Here is a 20629-nt window from a genome sequence, read left to right on the forward strand (position 1 = left end):
GGAATAGCCTGTTGTATCATTTCTCATGCAATTGTATGCGTGGACCAAGGGTTTGACAAAATCTCTCCAATGGTATTTGTCTCTCTCTTCCAGGGTCCCTAGCATACCAAGGAGAGTCCGGTTAAACCATTCCACTGGGTTTCCCCAGGGATGGTATGGGGTGGTACGGACTTTGTCTGTTCCTATCAGTGTGCAGAGTTCTCTGATTATTTTAGATTCAAAGTCTCTGCCCTGGTCGCTGAGCAGACGACTGGGAAACCCGTAGTGAACAATAAAGTTTTCCCATAGAGCCTTTGCAACAGTTCTGGCTTTCTGATCTTTAGTTGGCACTGCCACAGCAAATTTTGTAAAGTGGTCAGTGATGACTAAAATGTTTCTCGTGTCTCTGTTATCTGGCTCAAGAGATAGATAATCCATACAAAGAAGCTCAAGCGGGTAAGTAGCGGAAACATTCTCCAAAGGCGCGGCCTTTTGAGGCACAGCCTTCCTCCTGAAACAACGGTCGCACCTTTTGCACTTCTCCTCAATGTCTCCGGCCATCCGTGGCCAGTAGAACCTGGCACGAGCAAGATGAAGTGCACGCTCAGAACCAAGATGGCCAACATCATTATGCACTCCCTGCAGTGCCCTCTCTCTGAACTGCTCAGGTAAGACCAACTGATAGACAAGATCGCCTTGCTCAGACCACTTCCTGTTCCTGTTCATTTACTCATTTTATTTAATTTTATGTTTATGTCTTAGTCCCTTGGTTTTTAGCTCCAGTGTTTCCTCATGGGGTCCTTGGTTTTTAGGTCAAGCGTTTCCTCATGGGGGGCCCCCCTCACTGGGAACTGCTTCTGGCCTACTGATGGGGGCGCTGCTGAGGGGACGGCTCTGGCCTGGATGGCTGGAGGCCTCCGCACCTTGGTGTGGGGCCTTCTGTCTGCCTGGGTCGGGGTGGTCTCGGGCGGCGCCCCCCGGTCATGAGCCGGGGGCCCTCTCAGTGTGGATGGCCCCCAAAGGTGGCTTACTACTTATCTTATCCGTATGGGTGCGTGTGCGTGTGTGTCTGTGTGTGTGTTTCTGTATGTAGTTATGGGGGCGGGAGGGCTGGGTTTTCTTCTCTGTTGTTTTTAGCCTCTGTGAGGCACTTTGTGTTGCTTTTTAAGTATGAAAAGTGCCATATAAATAAATAAAGTTTGAAGTTTGAAGTTTGAGGACATCATCCCTGAGTTCGAGTTTTTTCCATTCCCTGAGAAGAAGTTTGACATCATGGTGTTCAAGGTTTGTCTCTCTGAAACTGGGTTTTACAGCTCTTCTCACAAAGGTGATGACACGTGAGATAGATGGATCATTATTTTGAGCATTCCACCAGTCAGAATTAGTCATGGATGGTAAAGTGTCCTCACCGAAAACATCAGGCACTATAGAAGGGTCGACAACAAGAGACTCTGCAACGACAGGTTGCTCTGAACAAGAGACTCTGCAACGACAGGTTGCTCTGAATGATGACAGTGTTCACCTTTAAACATCACAAGATGATGCTGACATAATGCAGTGAACACTTCATTACCCATGTCACCTCCTGTCTCTATGAGTCGTTTTTCTCATGTCCTCTATTCTCTCTCTTTCTTTAGGGAAAGCTTCATCCTCAAGGGGTGGACCTTGAGGCCGCCGGGATAACCTGTCTGCATCGCGGTTGGCCTGCCCTGCTCTGTACTTGATGGTAAACTGGTAAGTAGAAAGAGCGGCTGTAGGATTTGGGTGGTAAAACCCCCTACTTGCTGGATGGACCACCGATGGCAGAAGGGTGTAGAGCAAGATGGCAACAAAAAAAAGCATGAGACAACAGGATTTGCGTTCCAGAGCTCTGGCTTTTTTTTTCTCTTTACTGAATGTCCAAAAGTCAGGGTACAGAGTCCTACACACATGCAGCAGCTTCCAAAAGACAAAGAAGGTGGGCAGGTGCAAACGCTCCAGTAATCAGCCCAGCAGAGGAGAGGAGAGAAGACACAACCTGTCCCCCACCTTCACACACACTCACTGCTCCTCTCACCTGGCCTTTCTACCCCCTAAGTCTCCTCCCACACCAGCCCAATCATAATAACACTCCCCCTGATTCTAAAACATATATACAATTAAACAATATTTACAATTGACAAACAATACAAATAACCCAAATACTGATACAGTTTAAAGAAAATACCTAATTAGCTAAAGAAATACTAAACATAATGCCTAAATTAAGAAAATACCCCCCTCACCCCTCCTCTCTCTCCTCTGATCCCTCAACCCAGCCTAACAAATCAAATCAAATCAAACTTTATTTATATAGCACTTTTCATACATAGTGCAACACAAAGTGCTTTACAAGAGTTAAAAACAATATAAATAAAAACAGAATAACACGAAAAACCCAACCCTCCCACCCCCCCTATGTACTAACACACACCCTCAACCACATGCATACACACACACAGAAACACACACACACACAAGCACACATTCTCACCACAGACAGTAGCAGGAGTAATGAGACATGCAAGGCACTGAGGATTGAGGAGAATGCCACCTTTGGGGCCGTCCACACCGAGAGGAGTCATCACGGGCTATGAGCACAGGGGGCACCGGCACCCGGGCCCCACCGACCCTGACGTACCGGTGAGTCCCCACACCAAGGTAGGGAGCCCCCCCACCAGCCGGGCCAATGGGGCCTGAGGACAGCACCCCCGGAGCAGACCAGACACAACTCTCAGTGTGGAGTACCCCCCAGAGGAAATACTGGAATTAAAGTAAAAAATAAAAAAATAAATTAAACAGTTAAAAGAAGAGAATTTCATAAGATAATAAATAAAGTAGATAAAATAGGGTAAAATAATGCAAAATATAGGACATCAGAATAAAAGACATTAACATAAGATAACTGATAAAAACATAAGAAGAATTTGAAGTCAATTAAAAGCCTGATTAAAAAGGTGTGTCTTTAACCTTTTTTTAAAAATGTCAACAGTCTCTGCAGTCCTGAGGCCCTCCGGCAGGCTGTTCCACAGGCGTGGGGCATAGTGGCTAAATGCCGTCTCACCATGTGTTTTTGTTCTGGCTTTTGGTATGGATAAAAGGCCGGTGTTGGAGGACCTCAGGGTCCGCGAGGGTTGATATGGTAAAAGCAGGTCAGATAAGTAAGAGGGCGCAAGCCCGTTAAGACATTTAAAAACTAGTAAAAGAACCTTAAAATCGACCCTGAAGCGGACAGGGAGCCAATGCAGCGACTGTAAAGCTGGTGTAATGTGGGCCCGCCCTCTGGTCTTTGTCAGCACGCGTGCGGCTGAGTTTTGCAGCAATTGGAGGTATGAAATACTCTTTTTAGGAAGACCAGAGAGCAGGGCATTACAGTAGTCTAAACGACAGGAAATAAAAGCATGCATTAGCACCTCTGTGCTGGCCTGAGAGAGAAACGGGCAGACTCTGGCTATGTTCTTAAGATGATAAAAGCCTATCTTTGTTATATTTTTGATATGTGGGATAAAAGTCAGCTCAGAGTCAAAAATCACGCCCAGGTTTTTTACAGATTGGGTTGGTTTAAAATCTTGTAGTTTTGGTAAAAGTTTCTCAGTCTGGCCTTCAGGACCTATAACTAAAACCTCTGTTTTGTCCTGGTTGAGCTGTAGGAAATTCCCTGCCATCCATGACTTGATATCTACACTGTAAAAAAAAATCCGTTGTTTTTACGGAAAAATACTGGCAACAGTGGTTGCCAGAATAATCTTGTTAAAAATACAATAAAACGTAAACAGCATTACAGAATAACTAGTGCATTTCACTGGGATTCCATGTAACATTAATGATAACTAAATGTAAATTTTACAGGTATGCAATGTACAATAATCAATACATAATTGTTTATTTTACGGATATTCAATGTACAATTAACAATGACTTCATGAACATTTCAGCAGGATTCAATGTAAAATAAGCAGTTTTAGAATGTAAAATTTACAAGTTGTTCAGTAATGTTTACATACAGTATGTACTGTATTTATTACAGGATTATTCTGGCAACCACTGTTGCCAGTTTTTATCCATAAAAACAACGGGTCATGTAAAATAAGCAGTTTTAGGATGTAAAATGTACAAGTTGTTCTGTAATGTTTACATACAGTATGAACTGCATTTTTAACAGGATTATTCTGGCAACCACAGCTACCAGTTTTTATCCGTAACATCAACAGGACATGTACGCATGAAATACAGTTTTACTTTTTATCCGCAGTGCTTCAAATTACTTCTAAATGTTAATTTGAAGATAGGCTGTTAACAAACCACTCGTTAGTCAATGAATCATTCTAAAGAATGCAAGTTTATTTTTGAAAACAGTGGAGATATGAATGCTGTGGTCACTCAAAGGAACACCTAAGGGAATAGAGAAGAGAAAGAAGCACATACAGGATCTCCCTTAGTTTCATTTGTTAAGTTAGTCAATAATCAAAGACAACAGTAGCAGTAACACTATCACACCCACCTTTAATAATGGCTCGCCAATCATGGATGGGAACATCTAGAAGTTAGAAGTCTTGCCTCAGTTGAACTAGGACCCCCGTATTTTGGTCACTCAAAGGAACACCTATGGGAAGAGAAGAGAAAGAAGCACATACAGGATATTCATTAGTTTTATTTGTTAAGTCAGTCAATAATCAAAGATGACAGTAGCAGTATCACACGCCCACCTTTTTAAATGGCTCGCCAATCATGGGCTGGAACATCTAGAACAACACCCTGAAGAGCATCTAGGGAAACATCCACTGCTGTGGTCACTCAAAGGACACCTAAGGAATAGAGAAGAGAAAGAAACACAAACAGGATCTCCATTAGTTTCATTTGTTAAGTTAGTCAATAATCAAAGACAACAGTAGCAGTAGCAGTATCACATGCCTACCTTTTTAAATGGCTCACCAATCATGGGCTGGAACATCTAGAACAACACCCTGAAGAACATCTAGGGAAACATCCACTGCTGTGGTCACTCAAAGGACACCTAGGGAATAAAGACACACACACACACAATAATCTCAATTAATCAGTAGCATTGGAAACAATAACTGCTGTACTGTTGCTGCAGTATGAACTGTCTGGACACTAGGCACTGTCCTGAGACAGCCAGCACTGTCTTTCCTGGGACAGTCAGGCACTGTGCCCAACTCTCTTAGGACAGTGCATCGCTCCCCTGGACAGGACCTGGTTGCCCCGGGGACAATACCTGGCTGTCTCAGGACGGGGGCAGTGCCTGATTGTCTCGGGATAATGCGTAGCATCGTGGTAGAGTGCGTTGCCGTCTCTGGACAATTGGCACTGTCCCGAGACAATGAGTAGGACAATAGCAACAGTACAGTACAGTTACTGTTCCCACTGTCTCTCCCATTAATTTCATTTGTAAAGTCAGTCAATAATCAAAGAACGTAGTTGCACTAGCACTAGTACCTTTTTAAATAGATCGCCATTCGTGGTCTGAGAGGTCCTGAATCAACATCAGGACTCTGGCATTAACATGCAATCGCGTAGCACTGGTTCGCTCCACTTTGGTCCCCCTCTCTGGATTTATAGAGAAGAAACATGTAGGAATACAGAGAAGACAGAGGAAACACATGTATATAATAAACAAACACAAATACATGATACAACTGCCTCCACAACAACAAAGGAAAGGATAAGTGTGAGGTTACAGTTTTCCTTTAATTAATACTTTATTGGTAGGCAGGGAGCAAAGGGGCCTCCAGAGACACTGTCTTTTTTCTTTTCTTTTCTTTTCTTTTTTTTTGCTCAACATGAATCAGAACGTTAACATTTCGCATGACATGTTCGAGATAGATAATGCATTTCCATTTCCATAAATTGCAAATTACAGGAACATAACTCTTCATGAGCTCTGTCTTTGCACATCCACAGTAGAGGACTGAAGCAGAACATGTATGGTTTGAGTGATATAATTGGCTTCCCCTATACAAGTTCAAAACATGTTACACATTTCTACTGTATCACAAGGAAAATCAGGTAGAAATTTGGGTCTCTACTATTTAAGAAAAGTCAATAATACCATTCAAACCATACATTAATGGGTTGGTTAGTAATCTGCCTGGGGGAGATTGGCCCCATTCTGCCTTCTATTCAAAGTTTTAACTCGAACTGAGTTGTGGTCTCGAGTCAGCCTGCGTTTCCATTACTAACCGGCTACTCAGACGTGGGTGGCGAGAAAAGAAGTGGCCGGTAAATAAACATGGAGTATATGGAGACATTAGTGGTGCTGCTCTTCGCTCTGATGCTTTTACTCTCTCAGAAGATGAAAATGATAACGTAGGCTATAGCCAAGGTGAGACACAACTGACTAGGCTACAGAAAGTGGCAACTTTACCAGTTCATTCACAAGAAAGAAATAGATTTCAACACGGGGCCATGATTGTGATGTGGATTTATGTTGTGGGTGATTAATTTAGTACGTCAAATGTATGCACGTTTCTTATTTTCTTGCAGTTGTAGAGAGTGAATGTACTGAATAAGAAAAGGATAAAAGCACTTCCAAACATGCAATCATTCTACTGTTAGCTACCTGTCTAGTTCTTCAAGATAGGAACACAGTGCGAGGGCAGCACCTCTGTAACTCCAGAAACTCCAGGGTTGATGCAAGTGCAGTTGGGTAATGGATGTTGAAGCAGTAATACGAGCCAAACATCATGCACAAGGAGGAGATGAAGGAAGAGATGTTCTCGTTGACGATGACGTGATCCACACACAGCATCATCCTTCTGGAAGAAAAGCAGGATTGTCCTTAAAAGAAAAAAAGAAAGAAAATTAAAATAATCCAGAAATTAAGTTTACATTTTCACATGTCAGTCACTAACTCATGTATCAAGGGTGAAAACAAGTATGTACCAAGAAACCCACACCATCAGAAAAAAAAGGGGTGAATTCATTATAGTCAACATCCATGGTATGTGTCAGGCTTTACTCTTCAACTCAGGTAAGTAAGGTTAACTTACCACATACAACAATCGTTGGAGTCAAGGGAACTCGGTCCATGACCACTTCTCCAGCCAGGCAAGTGTCCTCCACGTAATGGAACATCACATCATCTCTCTTGTCAAAATAAGCCAGAAGAAGCAGCACCATCTCTGTGACCTGTGTGCTGACTGCCTGTTCTCCCATCATAATCTGTAGCTTTGTTGCAGCTTGGTAGAATCTTTTGGATTTGTTGACAGCAACTGTCTTCATGAAGTGCAAGAGCCGTTCCCCCTTCTGTTCCACATTTTTCAAGAAGGTTTCCTTCAGGTCAACTCCAGTGAGCTCGTTGAAGTGAACATTCATGCCAATTTCATGAAACCAATATGGCCAGTTTTCCTGGAGGTACTTCATGTCTTTCCCTTGGTTCACGTCTTTTCGCTGGCTGTAGAATGTGGACTTCATCAGCATTTTCAAAGGACCTGGGCTTTGTTGATTCTGGCTGAACAGATTTTTAAGCTCATCTTTCTTCTGCTGCTGGGTTTCGGCCGTTTCCCCAAGGGGCATAAACTTCACATGCCAACGGATGCACCCATAGGTGTCTTGAATCGCTGCACGTTTTTCAGGTGGGACTTCGTCAGTGTCAGAGTCATGTGATTTTCTTTTTTTAATTTTTGGTGTTGTAGGTCTTTTCACATTTTCGATCCGATTTTGAATTTGTTTCACGAGGGAGCCATACCCTGTGCCAATTACGTCACCCTCAATCACATCTTGAAGGGACTTGGGGTATTTAGCCACCAATTTCTTAGCCACATCAGCAGCATTCTTCTTGCTTAAAGACGTGGTTACTTTCATCATTTCACGGACCACAATTCTGACCATCTCTTTCCTCAGACTTGGATTTGGACGCCTTTCCCTCTCCAAAGCCTGTGTCAACGCCTCTGGGAACTGTCCCCATGGTATTGTGAATGACTCTGGAAAACTGCCACTTGGGCTCTGACAGCTGCTGGACGACGATGACGTTGGCGACAGAGACATCATGGATTGGGAGGGTCCTGGTGAGGCAGTAAGGCAACCACTTTCTTGGGCCGGACCTTTACAAATGCACATACACGAAACAGACATAACATGAATGGTTTTACATTTTAATTGAGCTTCATAACAATGTTGAGAACAGATCACATCATAAAACCACCAAGCAGTCAGGATGCTGAACAATGATGTTAAACTTACATTTCAGACTCCATGCAGCAACCAGCTTCCTGGCTTGTATGGGCCTCAGGGCTGACAACAAATCATCTTCTTTCAAAAACTGGAAGTCATCAGGGGTCTCTACCCCCAGAGATTGGAGAGTTTCCTCCAAGATCTCCCTTGTAGCATCTGGCAGGTCAGGCAAGGCCTCCGTGATGGCAGAATGTAGAAATGATTTGGACATCTGTACAAATTTCATTTAAGATGCATAAGTAAATATTTACAAAATGTAGCCGATTTACTGATTTACTACATTTACTTCAGAACATTGTAGTTTGGGACTAATTCATATTGAAGTTAAAGTTGTGCCCAATATGACTACAGACATTGAAAATCAAAAAATAGAACTACATAAAACTCATCATTCAGACATTGCAAAAATCACATGGACAAAACGCTGTGTTTCAGTGGGATGACTCTGTGTGCATCGATGGTGTATGAAGTCAGTGGGTAAAAATCTAGCAAGGCCTGTATGTTCACACACTTCATTGCTGTACTTTGCGGTCTAATGGCATACAGATGGTATTTGGGAAGGAAGACGGATTTGTGCAAGTCCATAAGAACATACACAGCATCATCCTTAGTTAGAATTCTGATAATCTTCCCAAATTCCAGAGACTCGTTTAAGACCAAAAAATCCCCTTTCTTGTAGGTTGTACCTCTGTACTGAATTTCTGTTGAGACAACAGTATCCCTTTCTGAAAATCCAAATTCAGAAGCAGCATGAATGACAGCTTCACTGTAAAGGTTGGGAATAAAAGCGCAACCATTTTTAATTTGTAGTACCTCACTAGATCCTGGTCCTGCCGAGACATATGCCTGGAACATCTGATGCCTCTCAGAAAGAGTGAGGCAAATGTTCTTGAAGTTTTTCAAATGTCTGGCACATCACTTGAAATAGCTATGTTTGCTTTCAAAACGCATCGTCCACAGTCGAATAAGGGGGCCAAATTTCAGGATTAGTGAGGGATAATGTCTCATGTAATGGTGTTTCGGTTTGAGAGTACTATGAGGAAACAAACATGTCCTTGAATCCAGATATTCCTGAACTATGATTTCAAGGTAAGCTATCTGTGACACTGAAATCTTTTGCGCACAAACTAGATCAACAATATCTTTGAGCAGGAGAGTCAACTGCCACACGTCATCATCAGCATTTTGCACCTTGTCGCCAATTAGAACAGGTAACAACCTCAAAAAATTCCAATTCTGGATCGCGTTACCAGAGAGTTTGAGTGCACCAGACTGGACAGTGCAAGGCTTGGAGAGAGCATCTGAACCTTTGAACTGGAATTGTTTGATTCGCCTGTTCAAAAGGGTATATGTGAACCACTTCTTGGTCTTGATGAAATAATTCAATACAGACCAAGGTCAGAGGACAACACGCCCTCAAAAATGTCATGGCCTAAACATGGTGGGAGCCCAGGTTGGCATACATGAAAGTTTGGCACATCATTGAAAACTGACCTCAGTTTTATTCCTTTGACGTCTCTGTTCTCCTCAGACAGAGCGGCGACAGCAGCGTCATAGGAATCAGCAGTTCTTTGCTGGCCGCAAAGATTGGGTTCTTTCTTAAATTCGTCTCTGGTTACCTCACAGTACCTGCAAAAATAACAAGACGTGAAATTTTCGTTAAACCCTCCAATGCCATGTGACCCTAAATTATCCCCAGCTATACAGTACAAAGACAGTACAAGGACAGTTTCCCCTCCTACAGTCACTCCATTTTCTGCTAAATCTGACAAATCCGAGATCAGGTCAGCAAATACTTTGGCACATCCAAACTTTTTTAGATCATTTTCTCCACACAACAAGACTAGGGACATGTGATCTGTGTTGGATCGCACATGAACTGGCAAATTCGCAACAGAAAGATAAACAGCGAGAACTTTGTGCTTTTTTTTTGCTGAGCCGAGAGGATTGACTACTTCAAATGCATCTTGGTACAAAATAACCTGCAGGCCTCCTGGGTTTGCAATGAAGAACGGATTGGACTTGAAGGCCTGTCCATCACAAGTGTCACCAAGGAAACATGCATCTGTTTCAGTAGTCTGTTGCAACACAGAATGTTTCCAAAATTGTGATTCTAGTAAGTTAGTCACTGTTTGCTTTACAGGTATGTAATAAGCATTTCTTTGTCTCATATCATCATCATATCCTAATCTTACTACTTTGGGCTCTACATATTTGAACATCCGTTTGAATGCCTGAGCTCTCGTGTAGGCTGTTCTCAGTGGGCCTTTATGAGATGAGGAGAACAGATCAGAATCCTTAATACAATCAGAGACTTTCCCCATCACATCATCAGTAAGATTTAACTCATCTTTCATGACAGAGTGTAATTTGCTCAAAGTGTAATCAAGTCCTAATTCATGTAGATTTTGCATCTCTTCAACAATTATTTGTATTGTTGAATCTGGAAGCAGCAGTTGACCTTGTAGTTTTAAATAGAACAGGCAAACACTCCTAAGAAAGATTTCATTGAAAACCTGTGTCGGTTCAGTACTTACTGATAGATCTGCTGCCTCATCCACCGTCTGCGAAACCTCTTCACAAGCCGTGGCAGAGGACTGCGGTGTGATTTCTCTGTAAAGATCATTTATGTTATTCACTGAACAGTCTGGATGTTTCCTAGACAAGTGCACTGCAAATGATGACCTCACAGTAAATGTGTTTTGACAACCTGCCACTGGACACTTAACAGATCTTCCCTCCACTAAATGTTTTTTTAAGTGTACAAGAAGTTCCTGCACAGTCTGAAATCGGTCTGAGCAAAGTGACACAGCGCACACAAAATTAGACACAATGGCTGTGTTGGCATTAACAGACGACGTTGTGGCATTGTGCTTCCTATAGAAGTGAGACTTAAATGATGCATATGTGCAAAATGTCTGCCTGCAACTAGTACTCTCACACCTGAAGACACAGCGTGGTTCGTTTCTGTGAATCCTACAATGCAACACATAACCCATCAACGTTTGCAAGGTTCTCCCGCAAAAACGACAACGAATCATGGCAAGGGGAGCTTGAAACAGGCGAAACAATTCTTATCTGCCAACAGTCAAAAGCAAAAAAAAATGCACCAACATTGATAGCTGTCCATCAACGAGTGTAAAATAAAATTAAGACACGATGTATCGTTTCACAACATGAACACAGTGTGGCTCGCTTCTGTGAATCCTAAATGCAACACATAACCCCTCAACGTTTGCAATGTTCTCCCGCAAAAACGACAAACGAATCATGGCAAGGGGAGCTTGAAACAGGCGAAACAATTCTTATCTGCCAACAGTCAAAAGCAAAAAAAAATGCACCAACATTGATAGCTGTCCATCAACGAGTGTAAAATAAAATTAAGACACGATGTATCGTTTCACAACATGAACACAGTGTGGCTCGCTTCTGTGAATCCTAAATGCAACACATAACCCCTCAACGTTTGCAATGTTCTCCCGCAAAAACGACAAACGAATCATGGCAAGGGGAGCTTGAAACAGGCGAAACAATTCTTATCTGCCAACAGTCAAAAGCAAAAAAAAAATGCACCAACATTGATAGCTGTCCATCAACGAGTGTAAAATAAAATTAAGACACGATGTATCGTTTCACAACATGAACACAGTGTGGCTCGCTTCTGTGAATCCTAAATGCAACACATAACCCCTCAACGTTTGCAAGGTTCTCCCGCAAAAACGACAAACGAATCATGGCAAGGGGAGCTTGAAACAGGCGAAACAATTCTTATCTGCCAACAGTCAAAAGCAAAAAAAAATGCACCAACATTGATAGCTGTCCATCAACGAGTGTAAAATAAAATTAAGACACGATGTATCGTTTCACAACATGAACACAGTGTGGCTCGCTTCTGTGAATCCTAAATGCAACACATAACCCCTCAACGTTTGCAATGTTCTCCCGCAAAAACGACAAACGAATCATGGCAAGGGGAGCTTGAAACAGGCGAAACAATTCTTATCTGCCAACAGTCAAAAGCAAAAAAAAATGCACCAACATTGATAGCTGTCCATCAACGAGTGTAAAATAAAATTAAGACACGATGTATCGTTTCACAACATGAACACAGTGTGGCTCGCTTCTGTGAATCCTAAATGCAACACATAACCCCTCAACGTTTGCAATGTTCTCCCGCAAAAACGACAAACGAATCATGGCAAGGGGAGCTTGAAACAGGCGAAACAATTCTTATCTGCCAACAGTCAAAAGCAAAAAAAAAATGCACCAACATTGATAGCTGTCCATCAACGAGTGTAAAATAAAATTAAGACACGATGTATCGTTTCACAACATGAACACAGTGTGGCTCGCTTCTGTGAATCCTAAATGCAACACATAACCCCTCAACGTTTGCAATGTTCTCCCGCAAAAACGACAAACGAATCATGGCAAGGGGAGCTTGAAACAGGCGAAACAATTCTTATCTGCCAACAGTCAAAAGCAAAAAAAAATGCACCAACATTGATAGCTGTCCATCAACGAGTGTAAAATAAAATTAAGACACGATGTATCGTTTCACAACATGAACACAGTGTGGCTCGCTTCTGTGAATCCTAAATGCAACACATAACCCCTCAACGTTTGCAATGTTCTCCCGCAAAAACGACAAACGAATCATGGCAAGGGGAGCTTGAAACAGGCGAAACAATTCTTATCTGCCAACAGTCAAAAGCAAAAAAAAAATGCACCAACATTGATAGCTGTCCATCAACGAGTGTAAAATAAAATTAAGACACGATGTATCGTTTCACAACATGAACACAGTGTGGCTCGCTTCTGTGAATCCTAAATGCAACACATAACCCCTCAACGTTTGCAATGTTCTCCCGCAAAAACGACAAACGAATCATGGCAAGGGGAGCTTGAAACAGGCAAAAAAAAAAACTCTTATCTGCCAACAGTGAGCAAATGCACCAACTTTCATAGTTGTCTGGCCATCAACGAGTGTAAAATAAAATCAAGACACGATGTATCATTTCACAACATTGGACTTTGACTTAACCGACGATTGAGTATGATTCAATGGTGTTCAATTTGCACCACTACGGCAAAATGGAATTGGGAAAAGGGGTTAGGGTTAGGGTTAGGGTAGGGGAAATAAATCAGCCCCAAAAGGGGATGAGGTGCACGGTCCTTCCACCCAGAGACCCTCCAGGGTTAGGTTTAGGTAAAAGCGTAGTGCCCCTGGGGGGAGCACTGCGAAGGGCACGGGCTCTCGGGGGCAATGGGGATCCAAAGGATCTTGGGACCCTCCTTAATTGTAATAAAAATGGATCTTTGATCCTTAAAAAGTACTTAAAAGTGTGGTCAAATTTTAGAAGTGCATGGAGGATTGGGCAACGGTGCAGGCTGGCAGTGGGACTTTGTATATTTATCAAAATGTCCCCTCCCCCTTCAGGGCCCCCGCCGTGATACTTACGGTGGTCATTACTTAAAAGGAGCAAGTTTTTTAAGAAAATAACTAAATAAATAAATAATAAGTGCTTGATTGAAATTTTAAAAGGTTAGACATAAAACAAGAGAAGTTAATAAAACATAAGTGCTAAAATGATAAAAGAAGTGCTCAAATGATAAAACAAGTGCTCAAATGCTAAAACAAGTGCTTACAAACAAGTGTTGATAAAAAACACACCGTATATGCATGCAATGAATAAAAGAGAACCACACATATGTACATTTTAAGATTAGAATAAAATCATGCATAATACTGTTGTTTATTGTCTAAAACCTTACTTTATAAAAGTTCAATTTCAAAGTAAAAATGCTTGCTCCTGCTAAAAAATAATAATAATAATAATAATAATAATGACACCAACTTCTCATAGGTTTTTTATAAGATATGTTTTATTTGAAACAAGGGTTTGCAGGAACTCCGGCTGCGGTGAGAGGCTTCATGTGAGGAATAAATGTTTTTATAAATTTTAGAAAGAAATAGTAAAAATAAAGTAAATATATATGTGTATAAAAAGAAGTTAAAATTATAGTAAATGCATAAGAAAATTAAATAAATAAATAGTTAAAGGATCTTTGTAAAATAGTGAATCAATAAATAAGTAAATAAATAAAACATTCATGATTTGTAGGAGGTAAAAGTTACAATTAAATAAATTTAATATATAAATATGTCTTAAAATATAGAAATTTAAGGAGGTAAATGAATAAATAAAATAATAAATAAAATTTAAAAAAAAAAAAAAAAAAAAAAAAAAAAAAAAAAGGAGTTTCCTTCTTGGGTCACCGCAGTCGGAGTCCTGCTCAAAACCTGTAGGGGGAGAAGCCCTGAAAAGGGAGGAGGTGAGCACTTCTAGTAAATGCTGCAAAAAACGTTGTTATTTATCAAGTGGAGATGGACTCATCAACCATACTTTTCGTTTAGGCCGGTAGGGTCTATGGTCTTTAGTAGATGAATCCATCTCCTCTCCGCTGCCTGTCTCTGGGCCGTGGTCCAATCCCTCCTGCTCTCCAGGCCCATGCTCTGGACATTGTGTTGGCCATGGAGTTTAAAATGTGCATACAGGACACTGGTGCCACTCCCGTTGTTCATGATGTAAAAATGCTGTTTTATCCTGGTTGCTATTGAGTGTTTGGTCTGCCCCACATACATTTTGTGGCAGGCCCTGCACCTAATGGCATATATGACATTGGTTGTTGTGGGCTTTAGGGCCTGCCACGGGTTTATACCTGTCTTTGCGTAGGGGTTAAAAATGTGGGGGAGGGAGATAAAACCAATTGCCGAGCCTCGAAGCGCCTCCCCAGGTGTCGTTGAGCTGTTCAGGTTTGAATGTACCAATAAATCTTTGAGATTTTTATTCCTGCGGTGGGCGGAGATCAACCGGCAGTCCCCCAGCGCGTCGCAGTTGTTCCTTGCCCTTTCAAAGTTTGTTTTAAAAGTAGACAGAAGGTTTCTGGTGGTCTCCGAGTAGGTGACCACCAGGGGGACGAGAGTCGGGCTGGCTGGCCGGGGGACGTTGTGGTGATATTTTTCTTTGAAGGTCCGGCTGACCTCCGCCTTGACACTCCTGAGGAAGCGCTTCGAGTAACCCCTAGGCCTCAGCGCACTAAAGAGGGTGCTTGTAGCTTCCTCCACATGCTCAGGGAAGGTGCAGATCCTGTGGAAGCGTATCAGCTGGGACTTTATCAGACCTCTGTACGTGTGCCTTGGGTGGTAGCTGGTTTTATGGAGGAGTGCATGACGGTCGGTGTCTTTGAAATGGACTTTGGTGGCCAGTATCTTGGTTTGGTCGCTGGAGTCGCGGAAGAAGACACTCGTGTCCAGAAATTCTATTGAGTGAGGTTGTAGATTGTACTTGATTTTTATCTTCGGATGGTGTGAATTGAGTGTGTCGGTGAAGGTGATGAACTGTTCTGGTGTGCTGTCCCAGAGGCCGAAAATGTCATCCAGGTACCGGAAATACAGTCGGGGTTTGACGGGGATGTTGCTGAGTGCTGTTTCCTCCCAGTGGGCCAGATATATGTCCGCATAGGACGGCGCATACTTCCGGCCCATCGCGCAACCGCACAGCTGGAGATAGTGCTGGTTGTTGAACATAAAATCATTTCTGGTGAGGGTTATTTCCAAAAGTTTCAGGATGTGGTGGTCAGGGCGAGTTGAATCCGGATGTTTGTTGAAAATTGACTGAACGGCGGCTAATCCAAGTGGAGTTTCAATGTTGGTATATAAGGAGTCTATGTCTATTGTAAAAAGGAGGGTGTGACCGGGTACCTGTTGGTTTTTTATTGTCTGTACAAAATGGTATGTGTCTTTTATGTAGCTAGGGTGGAGTTTGGCGAGGGGATTGATGAAATGATCTATGTATTCGGTTATGGCGTAGGTTTCTGAACCGCAGTCGCTTACAATGGGGCGGCCGACCGGAACAACAGAAGGGACCGTCCACGTTTCAGGGGGCTTGTGGATCTTGGGTAACAGATAAAAGAGGCGGGGCCTGGGTTCATCGGGACCGTCCAGGTACTGTTTTTGTTTTGTAGTGATGTATTTGTGTCTGTGTAATGTGTCTGTAATGTTCCTAACTAATGTTTGTGTTTCCTGCTGGAGTGAGGTGTGTAGTGGTCTATAATATGTGTTGCTGTTTAACTGTCTGTGTGCTTCTAATATGTAATTGTCCCTATCTTGAATAACAATTTGGCCCCCCTTGTCGGCTGGTTTAATAACTATGTGTTTGGATGTGCCTAGTGTTCTGAGGGTGCGTTTGTGTTCCTGGCTAATGTTGGGTGTTCTATGTGGACGGGGGTGCCAGTGTGTGAGTGCCCGGTTGTTATCAGTGATTAGTTGTGTTATGGTGGGTGAAATGGTGTCCGGGTGTGGTTGCCAAGTGGACGGTCCCGTGAAGGGCACAGGCTCCCGCCCCTGGGCCCCCTGAAAGTGGTCTAACAATTTAAGCCGTCGGTGGAAGGCATGAAGGTCCCTTCTGAGTTCCGGCCAGGTGGGAGGATTGGGGGTCGGGATGAACGTGAGTCCTTTTTCTAGGATCTCCAGCTGTGCGGCTGTGAGGGAGAAAACAGCAGAGAGATTCGTTATGTTGGAGAGTTGTGGGGGAGGTGTGCAGTTATCTCCCTTTACAAGTTTAAGTGTTCTTTCCAGTACCTGAATATCTGTTCGGCCACCTGGGCAGTCCAGTGGATGTTGTCGGCCGTGGTGTGAAAAAGCAATGGGTTAATTTCCGGAATAAAGTTGTACTTGGAGGCTATGGTGTTATTGAGTCGGGTGAGTAGTGTTTGCTTTCGCTGGTCCAGTTTCCGTGAAAAGTTTATGATGGGGAAGTAAATGGTGGCGTTAGGGAAGGTGATCTGGCTGGTGCTCCACATCTGCTGTGCTTGTTTCAAAAAGGTAGATGGTTCATGTTCTGACAGACAGTTGTTGAGACCGACCGAGAGTATTACCTGTGTGACGGTGTGTTGGGGTGGCAGTTTCTTTAAGATGGCGGTGATGTGGTGAAATGTGGCTCCGGGGAAACTGTCTACCTGAATGTGTGAGTGTCTGAATGTGGGGATGCGGGAGAGGTTTGAATCGCCTATAATGAGTATCTTCTTCCGCACCTCCAGCGACCAATCCTGAATTTTACGAAAAGTGCGTGGGTGTGTATGTGGTTCTGGGGGGTTCGGGGAGCCAGGCGCCGCCGCAGGGACCCTGGTTGGGCGGGAGGTGGATATCTCAGATGTTAAGGTAGTGTTCAGCTTAGCTTTCATTTTACCCTTCATCATCATAGAGTTGTTATCCACCTCAGAGATTTCTAGGGCTCTACAGGCCCCTGCGGCAAACAGCTCTGGCTCCCTCTGCTGTGCATGTGGTGGATCTGGAGGTGGAGAAGAGGAGATTGTGTTACTACAAGGGAGAACTACATTGCTGTATGTCTGTGTAGTCTCTGTGGGGTTATGGACTTTGTGCGGAGAGGGGGGGTGGTGGTGGCGGCAGGCTGGGGGGGAGGAGGAGGGAGCGGGGAGGGCCCCGGCAGAGGACCCAGCCGACTGCGACCCCAGGCGGTCGAGTACAGCTCGAGGGATGGGGTTGAGCTGCACCTTTACCTGTCGCCTGGGGTTGCGTCTGGGCAACTGGGGCTGCATCAATCCATCGGGGCCCCCCACCGCCGCCGCAACCTCGCCCCCAGCCAACGTACAGAGGTCTGAAGAGGGAGGAAGTGTAGTTGGGATAGGAGGGAGAGTGGGGGGAACAGGAGAGTCAGAAGGGGGAGAAAGAGTGTCAGGTTTAGGGGGAGAATGGGGGGGAGGACGGGGCAGGGGGCTAGGGTTGGGATTGAAGGGGTTGGGGAGGTCAGAGGGGTTAAGATGATAGATTTTTGGGTCGGGTCGGCCCCGGAGGGGCCGGCCCGGCCATGCACACTCCATCCAGCTCCTTGGAGAAGGGACCAGCCCCACACCCCCACTGTGGACTCATATTTTATATAATAGTTGTGATTAATAATAATAATAATGGTAATAATGGTAATATATATAAAAAAATATAGAAGGAGCCCAAAAGGTAAGTATATCATAAATATTTTTTTATTATTATCAATAATTATGTTAATAATCATTAATAGGGGTTAAAATCATAAATACAGAAATTAGTTTATTATAATAATAATATAAAAATAGGACCATAAGGTTAAGATTAGGGTTAGGATAGGGGACAAAATCCCTCCTCCGGAAGGAGGTGGGAGGTGCACGGTCCTTCCACCCGTAGGACCACCCGTCTCCACGGTCCCGTGGATACTGGGGTTGCTGGGCACGCTCCCGGCGTCTGCCGTAGCGTACCTCAGTCCAACCCCCATCCATACTGTCACTTGTTTTTAATCAAAAATAAAATCAACTAAAATCGCTCTCCAAAAGGGAAAGGATGTTCAAGTGAACTTACAATATAAAAAGTGTTTTTATGAACAGAAAGGAAACTTAGCGTTTAAATACTATTTTTGTAGTTTTTTAAGTGTTTTTATAAAAAATAAAAGGAAACTTAGCGTTATAATACTATTTTTTTAGTTTTCTATTTTATTATTTTTTTTATGTTTTTTATATTTTTCTAAAAACAAATAAAAACAAACTTAGAGTGCTTTCCAAAAGGGAAAGAAGAGTTCTATTTAACTTAAAAAAATAAAAGTGTATAAATGAACTTAAAGTGCTTTCCCAAAAGGGGAAAGGATGAAGTAGTTGTTCAGTAAAACCAAAAGAGCACTTGTTTTAGTCAAAACAACAAAAAAAAGTAACTGAAAGTGCTTCCCAAAAACGGAAGAATAAAATTGTTTTAAAATAAAAATAAACAAAAGTCTTGCTCAAAAGAGTGTAAAAGAGTGTGCCCAAGTCGACGTTTCGACCCAATCTGGGTCTTCTTCAGGAAAAGGCACACACTAACTGAAGCCAAAGAGGCTGAGAAAAACTAAAATGGCTGGCAACAGGCAAAATGGCGGATCAACAGTCTTACCGCAGTGCTGGAGAGATGCTTTCCCCTCGGCTGCCAGAGAGCAAGTGAGCTCTCTCTCTAAAATGGCCGGCTATATAGCGCGCCCCCGTAGCTCCGCCCCCTCGCGCGTCACTTCCGCGTAACTCCGCCCCCATAATTTGAACATAAAAACTAACAAAATGAATTTTAATCATAACCAATAATGAAATTAGGGTTTTTAAATGCATTTTAAGCAAACCAAATGAATTAAAATAATTAAATACTCCAAATAAGGGCTGAAATTAAGGTTAAGGAAAAAACAAGGTTAGACTTAAAACAGAGGGGGGGAGGGGTTATGGTTAGGGTTAGGGCAGGTCAGGGGTTAGGTTTTTAGGAGAAAAGGCGGGGTTACGCCTCGCGTTCGCTCCGCCCCCTTCGCGTAAATTCGCGTAACTCCGCCCCCTCAATTTTGGCCAAATAATAATAAAAACCATCTGGTTAAGGTTTTGAACATGCCCAATGATGAAATTAAATGTTAAAATGAATTTTAATATAACCAAATTGGAGTAATTTTAAAAAAAAACAAAATGACCAATATAGGATTGTGGTTAAGGTTAGGGCAAGAACAGGGTTGGGCTTAAAAGAGGGGGGAGGGGTTATGGTTAGGGGTAGGAGAGATCAATTTTAGATCGGGTCATCCCCGGAGGGGGTGACCCGATCGATGCACACTCCATCCAGTCTGCCCAGGGATGGGCCAGCCCCATCCCTCAGGTAAGTAGGTAAGTATATTTTTTTTATTATTTTATTACACATATATATATATATATATAAATACATTCACATAGATATTTTATTAAGGATTCACATACATATATAGACATTTTTATATCTCAGGTAAGTATAGGTAAGTATAAATAATAAATGGATTTATAAATAAATGTATAATAATAAATGTATCAAAATTTCTGTGTGAAGAAATGGAGCTCATCCTTCGCCCCTCAGCAAAGCCCACCAGGAGCATTTTTTTCGGGGGGGTTTTAAAAGGGGGTCATAGGGGTTGAGGTTGAGATTAGGGTTAATTTAGGATAGGGTTAAAACACGAATAGGAAAATCATAGGGTTGGAATGGTTGGGGTTAGGGCCAAGTTAAAGGGGTTATGGTTAGGGTAAGGATTAGGTTAGGGATAGGATTATGATTATGATTAATAAGCAAGGGGGTTATTATGGTTGGGGTTAGGGCCAGATTAAAGGGGTTGTGGTTAGGGTAAGGATCAGGATAGGGATAGGATTATAATTATGATTAATGAGCAGAGGGGTTATTATGGTTGGGGTTAGGGCCAGATTAAAGGGGTTATGGTTAGGGTAAGAATTAGGATAGGGATAGGATTAGAATTATGATTTATGAATAATAGGGTTATTAAGGTTGGGGTTAGGGCCAGATTAAAGGGGTTGAGGTTAGGATAGTGTAAGGATAGGGGTTAAATTTAGGATTAGATTGGGTTAAGGTTAG

The 20629-nt window shown here is 42.7% G+C and overlaps 2 long non-coding RNA genes across 2 annotated transcripts; both read right to left on the reverse strand.

Moving 5' to 3' along the window:
* Window positions 1–4297: 4297 nt before the first annotated feature.
* LOC143317736 (uncharacterized) lies at window positions 4298–7995 on the reverse strand. Its single transcript, XR_013076790.1, has 7 exons — window positions 7008–7995; window positions 6578–6795; window positions 5455–5565; window positions 4913–5011; window positions 4704–4802; window positions 4499–4600; window positions 4298–4389 (listed from the first exon to the last, which is right to left on the reverse strand). It is a non-coding gene; the product is annotated as an uncharacterized LOC143317736 (long non-coding RNA).
* Window positions 7996–8018: 23 nt separating this feature from the next.
* Window positions 8019–11829, reverse strand: LOC143317737 (uncharacterized). The gene is made up of 4 exons (XR_013076791.1): window positions 10728–11829; window positions 9685–9819; window positions 8200–8401; window positions 8019–8060 (listed from the first exon to the last, which is right to left on the reverse strand). It is a non-coding gene; the product is annotated as an uncharacterized LOC143317737 (long non-coding RNA).
* Window positions 11830–20629: the final 8800 nt, after the last annotated feature.

Source organism: Chaetodon auriga, unplaced genomic scaffold (assembly GCF_051107435.1).
Source record: "Chaetodon auriga isolate fChaAug3 unplaced genomic scaffold, fChaAug3.hap1 Scaffold_199, whole genome shotgun sequence".
NCBI lineage: Eukaryota > Metazoa > Chordata > Actinopteri > Chaetodontiformes > Chaetodontidae > Chaetodon > Chaetodon auriga.